Consider the following 17,341-nt stretch of genomic DNA (forward strand, 5'->3'; position numbering starts at 1 on the left):
TGCACATGGAACCGGAACGACGGTATTTTACAACATATAACTGCAAAAAACAAGTTTATTTTACAAGGTAAAGCTTCCATCTTCCCCAGCCGGTAGGCATTTAAACATTGAAGGAGAGAACTACATTCATAAGATCTGGTTGCAACAACTCCAAATTGGGCTATAAAATCTTTGAGTGCAATGCAATCTTCTAGTTCTCAGTTCCAATTGAGCGGTCCATGACTGCCGCTTCTTTCCAATTAGGCAGTCTTGGCTCAAACTTTATAGAGTTGGCTTTTAGAACTCCAAAGGGGGTAGGAATGATTGAAGCATCTGCTCCAAATGTTTTAACATCTTCAGCTATTTTTATTCCATCATGTCATCCAGCAATGTCTGTCACCTTAAAAATTCATAATCCATATCAGATAACACTAATAAAGAGAGCATACAATTATTAATTCACACCTGTGATTCCAAAAGAAAACTATAATCATCAATAGTTTTTGTTTCCAATCATATAGTAGGTACATCTTAGGACATCAGAACTGATCACAAGCACTTTCACTACAATAGAGGACTGGAATGAAATAGTTTATATGAATATTGTCTAAGATTTTTTCAGAAGATTGCTAATTTTTTTAAAAACATGTTTCTTTTACAAAATAAAGCTTCAGTTCATCTGTCCCTTCTCACTCTCATGGGCCAACCACGCATTGAACAAAGACGGGATGACGAGTTACCTTGTAAAGATTCAAGAAATAGCTGCATTCATAAGATATTCGTAAGATGCAGCTACAACAACCCAAAAAGCTACACACGGCTAGAAAACCATGTCAAAGTGCAATGCAATCTTGTTCTATGGTCCAATTGCACAGTCTGACTCATCAGGCACCATTGGGAAGAAGAAAATCAGGTTTGTGTAAACCTCCTCCCCCCAATACTCTCAAACTAAATGTTGATAGTAAATGGCATCATCATTTTTCTGTGTTTTCAGGGCTGATTGGTTTAACGAGACTCCATGGAGGCCGATGTTCAGGCTATCCATCTTGACATAAGCATATTTAGGGAAGAGATGGAAAGTAAAATACAGGTGGAAAGTGATTCATCTAATGTATGTTCAAGGTAAGATCGTAGGTCCCTGGATATTATCTAGGTTTTTGGATGAAATTTCTACAATATATGATGATGGGTTTATTTCTTTTGTCCATATTCCTAGAAGTGCTAACGATCTTGCAGATCGATTGGCCAAATCAGGAGCGCTGCAGGATCCCTTGTATGTCGGGCAAACTTTGACGATGTGCATTTGTAGTCTCCTCTATTAATATATCTATCTTTAGCTCAAAAAAAGTAATAATTAAAAAAACAGTCTACGAGTGCCTTCAGAACTCCAACCTAGACAGCAATGATTGAAGCATCTGGTTCAAATGTTTTCCCATCTTCAACGGTTGACCTATACTCCATTGTGTCGTCAGAAATCTCTGTAACCCTGAGGCAGTATTCCATATTAGTGACCTTGAAAGGCCGTAATTCATATTTAGTGAATATTAATAAACAACGCATCCAAAATATGACACCATAAGCTATGTGAATTCCTTTAAGCTTCTCTGATAGACATGGCTCGTTAAAGTGCACCATCCCCCCAAACCTGTCGGCAGTATGCATTAACGCTCTCAGGTATCCAATCAATTAATCCCCCAAACCAACCAAACCGGGGCTTAAACAATAAAGGAACAAGTCTCTCTATTTTCTCTTTAGGGAGATTCAAAATATGAACATGGAATCAGATCATTGAAATATTCATTGGATCTAATTTGAATGAAACTTGATTGATTAGTTCCTTTTAATGATTCAATAAAATAAATGAAAGAAATTCAAATTCCAATTTTTAAATGAAATGAGGGGAATGGAAACTTGATTGATTAGTTCCTTTTAATGATTCAATAAAACAAATGAAAGAAATTCAAATTCCAATTTCTAAATGAAATGAGGGGAATGGAATTAGTAGTATAGTAGTACTATGGAAGAAAGATTTATATATTTCTTTCTACTACACTATCTATTATTATTATTATGCTAACCTTTAGCAATATTATAGCAATATTATTTAGAACAAGGCAATATTCCCTACCCATTAGACCACGACCACCAGAGAGAATGTGAGATATATTAATAAGAATGAAGAATGAATCAACCAATATACAACACAAAATGGCAATCAGTTGACAATGGTGGAAAGATAAGTAGAAACAAAGGATTGACCCCAAAAAATCTACCATATCTTGGATTGAACTTGCAACTTTTTTTCTGGAGAGATACAATCAGCAGGAAAAGAAGAATCACATAACACCATTGTATTTTTTTGATTCGGAGCTTGTAGAAGCTTGGTGATGAGAACCAATCTATACAAGCAAAAAATTGCAAGACCAGGATGCTAAAAAGAAATTGGAAGACCTAGAAGCTTCCTGTATCACAATACTTCAGAGGATTCAAATTTTTTTTTTAAATCTATTGCTACCCTAAATCAAACACGCAGGAGCTCAAGTTGTAAGAGATACAATAGACTGACAAACAAATATCCAAACCATATTTTCCTATCCAGAATTTTGAGAGTCTTCTTGATCATGAAGATTGAAGTTATCTAAAGGAACAACAAAGGCCTCACTCCTCTCTCTCCATTGTTCCTTAAGTTTTTGTTTGAATTTTTCCTTCTCGTAAACCACAAGAAGACCTAACTCTCTTACTAATAGGGGCATCTTCCATCCCCCTCCATTATAAAAATGGCACGCTTCTCAATAAAGGTGCCACGATATGTCGATATTATACATGGGAGGACTCACTCCAATATACAAATGGCACATTCCTCAATACAGGTGCCACGATAATATAGAGAGGAGGACGACACATTAGGGGATTTGAGGTATAGCATTAGTAATGGTCATGAAAAAGGAAGCATTAAAAATGTCCACATGAACAACAATCGCATAATGCCTCTATAGATCAATACCATCTCATGCTTCGCTTGTGCATTTACTAAGGTCCAATCTCGGGAAATGTTACTCTCTTGTTCAAGTTTTGGAACCTCCCACTATATGGAGGTATTTGAAAAAATACGAGGCTCTCATAAAGCACATCAAGAAGAAAAAAATATAGAATGCAAAAGACAGTTATAGTTAGAATCTGGAATCTCTTAAAGAGCAGACGATGATATATACGAAATTTCAGAATTACATAGAAGATAAATATATTCAAAACCTCAAAAAATACAAAAGAAATTGCAAAAGTCATAGAACAACATGCAAATTTGACATAGTTATAGTGATGGAAAAGCCAATATTAGCAACCACAATTAACTGAAAATACGCATGAATATAGGCAGAGAACATGAAAAGTTTAGGGCCTCTATAGAACATAAAAAATCCGTTATATACTTGAAACTGGACTTATTTTAATCTAATCACTTTTCATAAATTTCAGAAAGACATTAATCATGAAAACGAAGAACAAAACATCTAAAAACAAAAAGGCTTACCAAAAAAGCTTGGACATCAAGAGCTAAGGCTCTGAAGACAATCGTTCGCTGTCGGATTCCACTGTCAAAGATGACATGAACTTTTTTTGCTAGAGCTTCAAGCACTTGTCAATTTGACATAGTTTTAAAAGTAAAAAATGAACGACTTACCTGCTAATTTCAAGTAGTTATTGAAATGGAAAATCCAATGTCACCAACAATTAGCTGAAAATATGCATAAATACCCTTAAAAAAAATAGGCATGAATATAGGCAGAGAACATGGAGTATCCAATACCTCAAAGTATCCAAATGACATTGAAAGCTATGTGTGATAAATTCACATTAAAGCACACACACCACAACTAAGAGAACAAATCCTAGACTCCCAAGTTCCCAAACACAAGAAAGATGCATTTACTTTGGACATGCTGGCAATTATGAAAAAAATTCACATAAAGTAATGATCACTCTATACGAACATAGTCCACTGACAATTTTAGAAAAAATTTCACAATTTCCGGATCATTTTCCCTTTTCTTTGTTTTTCATTTATGTGAAATACTCTTTGTTACAATATCTTGTGTGTAAAAACTTCACATTCCTTTTTTTTATGGTAGGCAAGCTGGGATTGAACCTCTGACCTCCAGGTTGAAGCAAAGCCTTGAATCCTTGATCATTGAGCTAAAGGCTAAATCCTTAACTTCACATTTCTTAATGCGTAATATATTTAGGACATGAAGAAGGTCCTAATGTCAATTGATAAAAGGAAAAGGAAAAAGTACGTTTGAGTCGGCTGAGAACATTCATTTTTGTTATATGCTTTTTTTTTCTGTCATTGAAAATATATTTCTATCGGATTGGATCTAGCCTAGGTTTGTCAAGTAGTAACAAAATATACCCAAGCTTCGCACAATTTTAAATAAGGTTCCATAGAAGAAGGGCCAAGCAAAACCTCAGTAAGCTAAAAGTAAGCCTAAACACCATCTCAAGGTGAGCAATTGATCTTGCAAGAAAATGGCACTACGCAAGTAGGGATGTCAACAAAACATGTCTCCAAAGACGAAGTTGTGGTTACCAGAAGCCAACATCAAGGACTCACAATTCCTATAGTCAAATAGCATAATGTTTTGATAATGATAGAAGAAAACCAGTTAGTGGGTATATGTGTTTATCCCTTAGAACATAAGAATGAACACCCAACAAAAACCCCATGAATCCTCATTCACTATTGTACAAGTTGCTCATCCAACAACCACTATGTTTGTTGCTTCCAATAGTGAACATGTATTTATGTGATAACAGAAATGTTAAGCAAATAAAAAAGAAAAGAAGAAAATAGAAATATGCTAGTGGCTCGCCATGGCAATATCCATAATTCTGACAAGGAAAGCCAACACTAACCAATTCTCTGCCGTGGTTAAGAGCGGAATCACTGAAAATCTGGTATTGTTTGGTGCAAGAGAATCTGGAGGGCCTCCCATAACAGGTAAAAAAATTATAATCGCAGAAATCTGAAATGTCATTCTTGTGGCAGGCGCCTTAGCACCCACTTCATCTTCCTGGTGTACATCTTGGGGAGAATTATAGAATTTTGTGTTAGGAGCAAGGTTTTAAATTTCGGTTTCGGTACCCATTTCGGACCCACCGAAATCCGAAATTTGGTACTTTAGTTCAAAATTGCAGACCGAATTTTTGAAATTTTGGACCGAAATTTTGTAACAATTTTTTTTTTTTAATTAAAAAAAAAAGACATTTTCTCGAAATTTCGGTTTTGGTCCCCACGGAAATCCAAAATTTCGGATTTCGGCCGAAATTTAAAACCATGGTTAGGAGAACCATGTCAAATGGACGGCTGAATTTCTAAAAGGCATTATAAGTTCAACTACTAAATTAACTCCTTATTGGATCCTTTGGTTTTGATGATCTCAAATGATGTAATGTGCTTCTTGTAAATTTCTAAAAGACATTATAGGTTCTGCTTCTAAATTAACATGTTATTGTATCTTTCCTTTGGATTAATAGATATCAAATTATGCGATGTGCTACTTGCCAATAAAGAGCAAAACCATCCATTGGATAATTGAAGCTCATATATTGAGAGAAACAGGTTTATATCATGTCATAGCTCCTACGATTAAAGTGAGAGGAAGGTATTTTACCTCGAAACATACTGGACAGTTGTGGTGCATTGCTCTTTCCACACGAACGGTGGAAATCCTTCAATCGCTTTCCATAGCAACATCCGGATGCATGAATTGGAAACCCCAACAGTATTTAGTCTACAGAAAACAAGAGGGCAAAGCAGACATTTAGATAAGCATGATTAAATTAGCTTATCACGCTTATCACAGTGGAAAAAGTTATCCTTGCTACCAGTTCTGTATCAAGGAAGAAGAATGGAGAAACGTGAGATAATTATAAAAAACCACTTCTTAGAAGTTCCAATTAACAAAATAAGAAACCCCCTAGCAGATTTAGCAACTAAATCTACGTAGGAAAAGTTCACCTTTAGGTCCCATCTTCTCGACACCTTTATTTATGTAATTAAGTGGATTAATCATTGGTCTAGGCAGCTCATTAGTCCACTCGATGCTATTAACCAGATTACTCACATCTTGAAGCAAATGGTTCTTACAGGGAAATAAACTCTTTGTCTAATAATTATGCTAGTTTTAAGGTCTAACTTGAATTAGGTTTTTAGAGGCGGGAGTGAATTTGAAAATGTTCATGAGTGTCCATTGTTTACTTGTTTAAATACTATACCTACTACTTAGAGAGAGAGAGAGAATTGGGCATCATAAATAATTAAATATATCCAAAAAAGCAATTATTTTACACCAAGTAATGAGCTACGTCACGTAAAAAGGTAACAAGAATACGTGCCGCATTTCCAATCAATTTTTTAAGGAACTAAATCTATAGAAACCTTGAATTTTGCTAGAGTCTCACCTCTCTTTACCATTTCTCTAATTAAAGGCAGGTGATCCAACAGATCATTTTCAGGAGGCCACATTTCTCATAAGCTGCAAGTTAGACCAATGTTAATAAGACTTGCACTTACCACTAACCTAAAAGATGAGAAACATAAATAATAACAGCAACAACATCAATAATAGTAAAAATAGATAGTAATAATTGGGGGCAAATGTTCAGAGTCACCCTCTAGATTCACATATCAAATGTGTTTCTAGTTTTGATGATTCACCTTTTTTCCAAAAATATTGACCCTGTGCAGAAATCAATTGTTGATTGCTATTGTAGATGTAGGTACTAAAAATTGAAGATTCTCCGGACTTCCATTAAGGCATCATAGGATAACCATTATTATGGTTGGCAACTGACAATGCAATATTTCAGTCCAAGCAAGGCCTGTGGAACCATGCCAAATGGGCATAACTTATTATGATTGGAAGTGTTCAAGTTATTGGAGGCATAATTGAGCTTAAAACCAGTAAGACAGGGAAAGTGTATTTCAATTGTTCCAGGCTTCGACGCAAAAAAGAAGGAATACGATAGATATTAAGCATGAACCAACTTACCAACCAACCGAGTATTGCTGAATATTTTCCAAAGCACTGACAATTCTCCCTGATAAAAGCATGTTTTGATGATTCACCATTATCAAAGAAGAGTTGAAATGGCGAAAATGGCCCTTAGAAATTGGATATACCGGGAAGAAATAGCCACACAGGGGCAGGTCATTACGACAAAAGTTGGTTGATGAAATTTCAGCCGTTTAGGCTTTTAGAATAGTATGGATGGATATGGATTTTATCAAGGAGAGTAGGGTGTCATTGTTAACGGACCCACCAGACGGTCCGATGGATCCAAACTTCAATTTGAAGGATTTATAGGCACACAACAGCTGGATCCAGACGGTGTCTATGGGATCCATATCTTAAGGGCTGAAATTATATTGGAATGGATCTTCCCATGTCCAAATGGAGGAGGGTGTTTTACAAAAGTAGCCTTCATATTTTAAGGGAAGTGATATATATCCGCCCCTTTCGATGACCAGGAACACCCCCTATCAGTGTTTGTGGCAATCAGGGGCATTGAATTACAACAGCCCCTCTTTAGTTATTGATACACTGACAAAGGGGTGTTCCTGGTCATCAAAATGGGCGGATATATCATTTCCCTATTTTAAAGCTGCACTATCATGTTTTAGGAGAAATTATACAATGAACGAGTGTAAATGCTGGTATTCACCATCCTACCATTGATAATTGATCGGACAGTAGCACACTTTCTTAAGATGCCACTGTCCAACCACAGTACTTCTGTTGTACGCTGAATACGAGATTGTCTGCTGGTCCGACATATAACTTTTTGGTGTTTTAATAGTTGCACAAACTCAGCTTGTTTTTAATTGGCTTGTCTGAGTTTTTTTAGGAATTGTAATAACCTTTAAATACAAGAAGGCAAGATGAGTTAGTGCAATTATCAAAACATGGTTGTGCTGATATCATTTCCCTATTTTAACCCCCCTCTCTTAAAGTTACTCGTTAAGTTTTAAATGGAAAGAAAAACGTTAAAGCATTTCCCATTTTGATTCATTTATCTTTATTCGAGGGCATTTTTATATCCAAATGGATGGTGTTGGAATATGCAAGCTCGTCTTGCCTTTCTCACCCCTTGCTATTTTGCCTCTTTACCGTTGCACTCTTTACCCATGCTAGTAATATTGTAGCGCAGGTGCGCTTAACTATTTAACTATGATGAGATCCAGCAAATTGGCCCAAGGGCATTGGTAGTTTTGTCTTTTCTATGTGTCAAATTAAAAGTTTTGTCCATCCTTTGGAAAAAAATACAAGAACTGATTATGGGTAATTATCAATATTAGTATAACCTTCGAAATGAATCTCTAAAACATCCATAACATTTTCTTATGCATAAATTAAAATGACAAAAAGTAGTAAACTTATAGTGAAAAGCTTATTCTAGAGAGTAGAATACCCTTGTTCTCACAAGATGGAACATGACATTTGGGAGTCCATTTTTTCACACTCGTAACATGTAAGGGGCACTTGAGTTTGAGCTTGATCTTCAGCTTTCTTCTTCTCTTCTGGCTTCTTTTCGTCGGGTTTCTTCTTCCCACCCGCTGCATCCGGCTTTGGAGGAGGAGGTGGGGGGCCGACGGTTACGACTTCAATAGATTTGCCTGTTTTCCTCACACGGACGATTATTTTGAATGGGTCTACGTCTCCAGTGTTCTTTACCAGCATCAGCCTCGATTTTATCTATGCCTGCTAAGAGGGAAGAAATGAGGAAACTTGATTTTTAAAAAAAAAAAATTTTTCGCTTTTTTTTATTAACATTAATATCAGTCTGAGTATTTTATAAAAAGGTCATTCTATACAACCGCCGATTAAGTACTTTCTTTTAATAAAAAGGTCATTCTATACAACGGATGGTGGGTATTTTATATTTATTAAAGAGAAAAAAGGGCAAATATCGAAAACAAATAACATCAAGTTCTTCATATTGGGACTACTTTTTATTTTTTATTTTCTTTATGAGTTGATTCTTTCACTCCGCCTGTGTTTTTCACATCCTGTCCCAAGCCAGGATAAATAAGGAGAGTTGGCGTCAGGTTGGCAGCCGGCCGTAAAAATTTGCCACTCTTCTATGAAATGAATCCTATCCTAAATGATTCATTTAGCCAACCCCAACTAGTTTGGGACAAAGGCTTTGTTGAGTATGATCTGATTCTTTCTATTAATCATCAATTAAATACCAAGGTAATCTGACAAAATTCTAAAAAATGGAAAAGGATAATCAAAATGGGAATTCAAGCTAAAATCATGAAAACCCACAAGAAGAAAAAGTCTAATTAGTGGAAGATTGGTAGAAACTAAAATCTTTCATGATACAAATAGTAAGAAATTGAAAAGAAATGTTAAAAAAAAACAACTTACACAAACTGAAATGTTTTCTCAATTTTTCTTTTATGTTGAGTAGTTGTGACTTGTCTGTCTGTTGTTGTTCCTACCTTCTAGTCCTGATACTGCTTTCAACAGCTTCTTCTTGCATTTATGCAAGAAATTCGACCTTCAACACAATCCTTTCCACCATATGGAAGATCTTTTTCCTCAACCTCTGAGCTAAGGATCATAGAACATGATTAGTTACTAATGGGTCCAAGACAAGTGTTTATAGGGGATCTTTGGGTTGTTCACCTCTTAAAAAAATATATTATTTTTTATTGTATTGTCTTGTTATTAAAAAGAATAATTTGTTATTCTGTGAAGGTAAATAAAGCTTCTTGTTGTATTTATTTGATTATTCCTTACGGAGAAGTGATTGTTGAAATGTGTATGACGATAGTAAGTGTCCTCATGTCGCATTATCTTGAATATCAAAATTTTCCTACATTTTCATTTTTGTTCAGACATCAATCTAAGAGATAATTTGTCTACATGCTAACAAGGCTCTGACCTTGTACATTTGGGCTCTGTTCGTTTTGGATTTTGGGATTTAATATTTAGTCCAAAACTGATTATTGGGCTCAAATTTAAACACAATTTCAGGTCCATAATCACTTTTGGACCTGTTGGGAAAGTGTGTTGGGAATTTCTCATGTGATGGGAAATTGAGAAGGGCTTTTTTTCCCTCTTTGGTTGCTTTGGGGTACTGGTTGAGAAGAAAGAAAAAGGTTTTGGTTTGCGGGTCTGGGTTGGCCGCGGACGCAACTACGTCTCGGTTAGGGCAGTTCCACAATACCTATAATATTTGGGCCTTGCGGAAGAATCTATGGTAATCCTTCTATTTTTACTCTCTCATAGTAAAGTTTGTGAAGTAACCCGTGAATGTAGTAGGCATCTTGGCCAAACCACATAAAATCTCGGTGTGTATTTGTGGTTTGTTTCTTTCTACTATTTCATTTCTTTGCATGAGATCAGATGGATTTTGCCAGTTGGATTTTTCAACATGCTCAAAATCCAAAATGAATGGGGCCCTTGAATTTTGAGAATTGATTTTGAAACAAAATTGATTATTGGACTCTAAATTAAATGAACTTTCGAGTCCAATTAATCAGTTTTGGGCGTCAAATCAATTCTTAAAATCCAAAACGATCATGGCCTTAATACCTCGTTTTCAAATAACTGGAGGGAACTGAAGTGGGCAGATGTACTTAGATTATACTTTTTTTTTTTTTTTTGGCTTTCTTAATTTTAGTTTAGTAATGAAAATTTGGTGGAGGTGCGGCTTCACCTTTTGCTTGCACGTACGCCATATAAAGATTGCAATGTGGAGGGCAAATAGTAGAGGCACATACGACTTATCACTTAAACTATAGTAATCAGTAGTACATGCTAGTTTTTTCACGATATTTTTATCACTTAAACTATAGTAATTAGTGGTACATACTAGTTTTGGCATGTTATTTCTATCACTAAAACAATACATAGTAGTGATAGGGAGACATGGCAATGTGACCTTGACGCAAACATGCTCCCTCATGTGAGCCACACGCTTCACGTCCATTGGAATTTACCATTTGTCTGTTTTTGGTGTGGATTTCATCTGGGTGTGGGAAGGTGAGTGTTATTCCGATTGTTGTGTCTTCATTTTGATTAGTAGATTCTAAATCACAAGTGGACGCAACCCATTGTGGGGCAAACCATGTAATTTCTTATATTGTGGTTATATGTTTGGTGGCTATTCTTCTTCCTATTTTCTTTTCTTAGGCCCCTTGTTTGTTTTTAATTTTGAGAACCGATTGTGAGTCCAAAATTGATTATTGGACTCAAAACTTAAAACCTAAATTTGAGCCCAATAATCAGTTACGAACTCACAATCGGTCTCCAAAATCCAAAACAAACTGGCCCTTATTTGTACTTGGGTTTATTCTATGCGCAGTTATAAGAGTCAATCTATTTATTCATAATCATAGTGTTTGATTCTTGTTAACTGCTTTACAAGGTTCAAGTCTTTCCCTAACACAAACAACAAGCGTTGTGTTAACTTACCAACTTCACCAGAAGCTTAAGCTTTTGGAGGGAGAAAGGCATTTTCTTAATCTTGTATACTTTAACACTCGCCCTCACTTGTGGCCCCTCTTTCTTGGGTTGGCCTACACGTGGCACATGTGGCCCCTCTTTTGGTTTTGGCCATTGCATGTGGAATTTTGCTATCCGGGAGGTTTTAACTCAAGACCTCTGCTCTGATACCATGTTAACTTGCCAACTTCTCCAGAAGCTTAAGCTTCTAGAGAAAGGCATTTTTTTTAATCTTGTATACTTTAACACGTTGTAACAAGCCACGACCCCAATCTAAGTCCAAGTCGAAGCCCAAAACCAAGTCCAAAGTCCAAGTGGAGGACCAAGCCCAAGCCCAACCAAGGTTTGTCTGGGCTTTAAAAATCAAATCATGAAGCCACCAAACTTTTCAAAGAAAGCCTCAATCCTAGCCCATTTTTCTAGCAAGCTTTTTCCTAATAATTAAGGGACTGAAATCTAGCACGACCCATGTATGATTTCTTTTTCATTTCTATACTTTATTCAACTTGGCTTCAGGATTTATTAATAGGGAATCCTCGCCTCCTCGGGCGCCAATGCCATGACATGCTCTTCAATGGCAAATCCTACTTTCCCGAGTAATCGGAGGATCGGTATCAATAGCCAATTCCACTTTTTTATTAACATTTACTTTTCCTAGCATGTTCTTCCCATCAATGGGTTTTCATGGTTAGTGAGCCACCTAGATGAAGTAAATGAAAAAGACAAAATCTGAGCCTATGTGGCTGCTCTCTCATGCAACAGCGGCTCCATGAAATGCCTTCTACGATGGCCCCTAGCAACTCCCCTCTACTTATAATAACTTAACATTTTATTGGCTTATAATGTTCCATGATGATTTTCAAAGAAAAACTATAAACGTGCCTGTATGAAACTCAGAGCTCATGTGAAACCGGATTATAGAAAATGATGATCTTGAAAAGTTTTTCTTTTTTGATAGAGAGAGCTTCACACACACACACACAATTGCATTACACTTGTATTTCTAATACGGTTTTATTAGAAAGATATTCTCCTTTCTAGAATTTTAGTTTTCGTTTATATATGAAAGGAAGGGCTTCGTTGTGATGCATTATGAATTGCTAGCTATAGAGGCAATCTTCAGTCCATTGTATACCTTTGGGTTTGGAGGTTAGTTGGATTTGGAGGTTAGGAGGCATATCCTTCTCTTGTACTATTTTTTTCAAATTAATAAAATTTAAGGTGCCGACTCAGTTTCCTAAATTAATTCCGGGTTAAAAAACTATGAAAGGAGAAGCCTTAAGCATGTTCTTCCCGGAACCATAAGATCATTCCTATTGAATTACCTCATATTTCATAAGTATTCGAGACTACAATGTAAGCTTCTTTGGGTCCATATATATGTTCTTTAACTTATAGCCAAGAAACTTACCCTACTAATTAAGCTCATGGTTTAAAATTTCGGTTTCGGTAACCGTTTCGGACCCCACCGGAAAAAAAAATTTCAGTTCGAAATTTGGTAATTTGGTTCAAAATTCCGGACCCGAAAGACGAAATTTTGTAACACTTTTTTTTTAAATAAATAATGGCATTTAATCGAAATTTCGGACCAAAATCCGAAATTTGCTAAATGGCGAAAAATGAAATTTCGGAAAATTTTGGTTTCGGTCGATTTTGGTTTGAAATTTCGGATTTCGGTCGAAATTTAAAACCATGATTAAGCTACACTATTTTGTTTATGAATGATCACATCAAGGCTTTTAATAGCAAAGAAATTCTAGTGCTTCAATCTCACTTAATACACCTTAGTATTCAATTGTGTTGAATATCAAAGTTTGTTATTAGAATTCTCTAACAATGGGGACCATCTAATAAAATTATTCCATTTTATAATTTAAGAAGGGCAATGCTATTTTCACTCCCCCTACAACAAGCAGTCGCTCCCCTTTTAACGTGATTTGACGTCAAAAAGAGCTAATAAGGGGAGCGAATGCGTACCGCAGGGGGAGTGAAAATATCATCGCCCTTTAAGAAAACTATCCATGAATTTGTCATCATCATTCCTTAGACATTAAAAAACTTTTCCTTTAGTAAGTCTCTCTCTCTCTCTCTTTATATATATTTGTTTATTTTTTATTTTTTTTTGCTTTTTGTGGGCCAATACATTCAAGGTCTTTTCCCCTTGCATGAAGGTCATATAGATTTCCATGTTGATATCACGTTCTTTAGTGATATTGACACAATGTCCATCCAATAATTGTTTCATATTGGTAAGAATATGTTGCATGTCACGAATGGAAAATGATCGATCGACACATGATCTTGTCGTTTTTGTTTGATAAAAGGTGCCCTACAGGCCAAACATCCCTCCACCCCATTTCTCGTTTGATCTATTGAAAGAGATAAACACAAGCTTTTCTGCCCCACATGTCGAAAATCTTATCTTACTTTTTTGTTTTGATATTTTTTTCGTTCATCGCATTCTATTATCTTCTTACAATGTGGAGATCCGTTCCTATCATGGTTTGAAATTTCGGTTTCGGCATATATTTCGGACCTAGCCAAAACCGAAATTTCAGCCAAAATTCGGTAAAGAGGCGCAAAATGTCGGTTTTTTGGGCCAAATTTTTAGCCCGAAATTACCGAAATTTCTGTAAAGCAATAATTAAACCCAAAATTACCAAAATTTGGTATGTTTTGGGCATTTCGGATTTCGGTCAAAATTTAAAACCATGGTTCCTATATTTGATGATATGACCTCTGTCGGGACTCGATGTTGTCCTAGTCATCCGCCGCAATTATTTATGAAAGTTCATATGTTGTTGATTCCATTAAGAGATTTTTTTTGAATGAAAGATAATTTTATTAAAAGAAAAATGGAGAACCCCGCGATCGAGATGGTCATTACAGAGAAAGGGAAGAGAAAAGAAACAATAAAGTACAGCTATACATAAAGAAAGTTCCAATGTTGTCAACATCATTAAGAGATTTGATATATGATAATCCATCAACCATTTGCACCTCAGGCTCCTAGAAAACAAAATATATAAAGAAGGAAAAAGGATAGAATGTCATGTATCATTTATCATTAATATGATTATTCTTAATTTCGCATAATTTAAGTTAATAATTACTTTTTTAAGCATTCTTGTTTGATCGTGTTGATGTGAAGTCAAGTTTTACCTAATTCCAAATTGACAAATAGTCAAGACTATGAAATGGATCAACCAATACCCTCTATACATTTTCATTAACCTAAATAGATTGCATCTTAATTAGCTCAGTAATCAGGTTTTCCATCAATACAGCCCTCTCCTCTGAATTTTAGAATACTTTGAAGTAGAATTGCCATTGTTGAAGTAGTTTACTTGTTTATTCTATTATCACTGTTTTCCTTAAACATGTAAAAAAGTCCAAGAAAAGAAAGTATTATTTTATGAGTTCAAGGTAGCAATAACTCAACCTCTTACATGTGGGAGGAGCAATGTATTTGTCTTGGCTCACTAGCATACTTCATTACATTGTGTTTGTAAAAAGCTTGAGGTGTCAAAATAGAATGCCTTCTGATAATTGCTCATTTCGTGAGTTAGTTAAGGGTCCTACAGTGGTAATGGCTGGGTAGTTTTTGCAATTATTGCCACTTGTCATGCAAGTGGCCCTTTATTTTGAAAGCTCAGTTGTACGGTTCTAGAGAGAGAGAGAGAGAGAGAGAGAGAGAGAGTTTCTATCTAATAAGTCATAGAACCTGCAACCAAGAAGGTTTTACATGAGATATACCAACTTCATCCTGCGTTGGAAAAACCCTGTTAAAGAAAGAAAAAACACAATGTACCTCTGAAAGAGACCTACATAAAGCCACATAAAACGGATTACCAAGAACCACACGGTCCACACCATCACCTCCACCTATACAATTCTTAGAATCCAGGAAAATGAAAATGCACTTGAGAAAATCTCAACATTCAAGATTTCATGTACTTGAGAAAATCTCAAAATTTACAAATTAAGGGATATATCCTTGTTTAGAAAAAAAAAAAAAAAAAAACAAAGTTCACAAGGGAATTTGTTGTTATTCCTTGGTTTCATAACCAAAAACCAAAGAAAAATAACATTATTATATAGCCACCCAAACTTCCTCATGTGTGTCTTCCAAAAGGTCTACAAATCATAGATCTATATTGTTATAGAATGGAGCAGCGACCATAACTATCTTCACTTATAACATACCATGTATCACATTTCTGACATGTCCTTGGAACTATAGTATACAAATCCTTCTTCTCATCCTTCTTCTCATCCTTTTTCTCTTCCTGCTTGGCTGGACCTATACTCACAAACTGAGCTGATTTTCTGAATTTCCTTATCTTTCGTATTATCTGGACTGGATCGGCATCGCCAATAACCGTCACAGTACCTTTTGATGAGTCCAGTGCAATGGAGTTTATCCCTTCAATACCTGCAACTAACTTCATCACTTTCTTCTTGCATTTTGAACATGACAAGTCCACTGATACCACAATTTTCTGCAAAAACAAGAGAGGCAAGGGCTTTAGTACTACTTTTGAGCTTAATAGTAGAAACCTAAATATTGGCAGGACTGGGAAATGTATTTGTGAGTCTGGTGCAAGTGTCAGGGAAAAGAGAATGGAGTCAGTAGAATGAAAATTAAGAAACAAAATAAATAAAATAGAAGTGTTAAGGAAAAAACATGGAATATGGCACAAAAGTACAGAACCTTTGACATGGTGCAGGAACAGAACAGCTAAGCAGTTGTAAGAAAGTTGAATAAGAGCAGCGATGTGGAAGGGGAGATGGATATGGTGCAGGTATTTATAAATGCTTCATTTTAATAGGAATTCCTTTAGCTCTTACAATTGTCCTTGTTTTTCTTCTTGGGCAGTGATATTATGAGACATTTATATGGCAGTTCCCAATTAGATGCAGTAATTGGGTTTAACATAATCCTAAAGACCAAAAATAACCTGATCGGGCAATCTTAACCGTTTGATCAATGACCCAAGATAAGAAACAATCAACGATCTAAATTTGTTGGGCATCAAAAGTAGTCTTGATTGAACATTAACCATATTGTACGGTCGAAGTGATTTCTCGACTATGGCGAAGGCAATATAATGAATGGTCTAGATCATGTTGATCTTGTGTGGGTGGGTCCAATATCTGCATCTAAGGAGAAGTCTCATGTAAGCGCATCTCATGAGATGATACTCCTCTGTTTAATTATGTTTTACTTTTGCGGCCTTTTACTATGAGTTTGTCGTGTATGTTGGAGCTTTTTGGTGGGGGATTGATTGAAGACTAAATGGAGGGATGGAACAGGGCTGGCAGTAGAAATTAATGTTGGTTCAGAAGTATCTTGATTGAACCGCCTATGAATTCTTGCTGACATTTAATGTGATCTTTCTTGAGAAATTCTTTAACAAACCTTGTTGTTGTTGGGTAAATTCTAAGTTTAGGCTGAACTTTCCATAGGTAGATTACTTGCTTTCTTCTTAAGGTGTAATGTATCTTAAGTTCTTAACCTTAAGCATAGCTTACATTAGTTACATAGTTGTTGGTATAAAGGAAACCCAACATCAATAGAGCTTCTTTTCTTTCCTAGTTACCCGTCTGTTTTTTATAATGACACTCCTCATTTGATAATGCATGGCCATATTTTCTCTTGGAAAAAATATGAGTAAGAAGTACGAGTCGGGACCCCTTGTTAAATGATCCAAACCATTTATCTTCATGAAAAGACAAACAAAAGAGGGTGGGTAAATCGTTTGCACACATAGATATAGATATAGAGAAAGGTCTGTATGTGAGATCAAGACCGCTGATCTTGTTGAACAATGTGAGACGCGACT

General features: G+C 35.7%; 1 long non-coding RNA gene across 1 annotated transcript; it reads right to left on the minus strand.

The window, feature by feature from the left end:
• Window positions 1-15,388: 15,388 nt before the first annotated feature.
• On the minus strand, window positions 15,389-16,349 carry LOC143884558 (uncharacterized). Its single transcript, XR_013252975.1, has 2 exons — window positions 16,210-16,349; window positions 15,389-15,997 (listed from the first exon to the last, which is right to left on the minus strand). It is a non-coding gene; the product is annotated as an uncharacterized LOC143884558 (long non-coding RNA).
• Between the last annotated feature and the right edge of the window lie 992 nt (window positions 16,350-17,341).

This window comes from Tasmannia lanceolata, unplaced genomic scaffold (assembly GCF_043159265.1).
Source record: "Tasmannia lanceolata isolate RefF3 unplaced genomic scaffold, GAP_Taslan_0.1 ptg000008l, whole genome shotgun sequence".
NCBI classification, from domain to species: domain Eukaryota; kingdom Viridiplantae; phylum Streptophyta; class Magnoliopsida; order Canellales; family Winteraceae; genus Tasmannia; species Tasmannia lanceolata.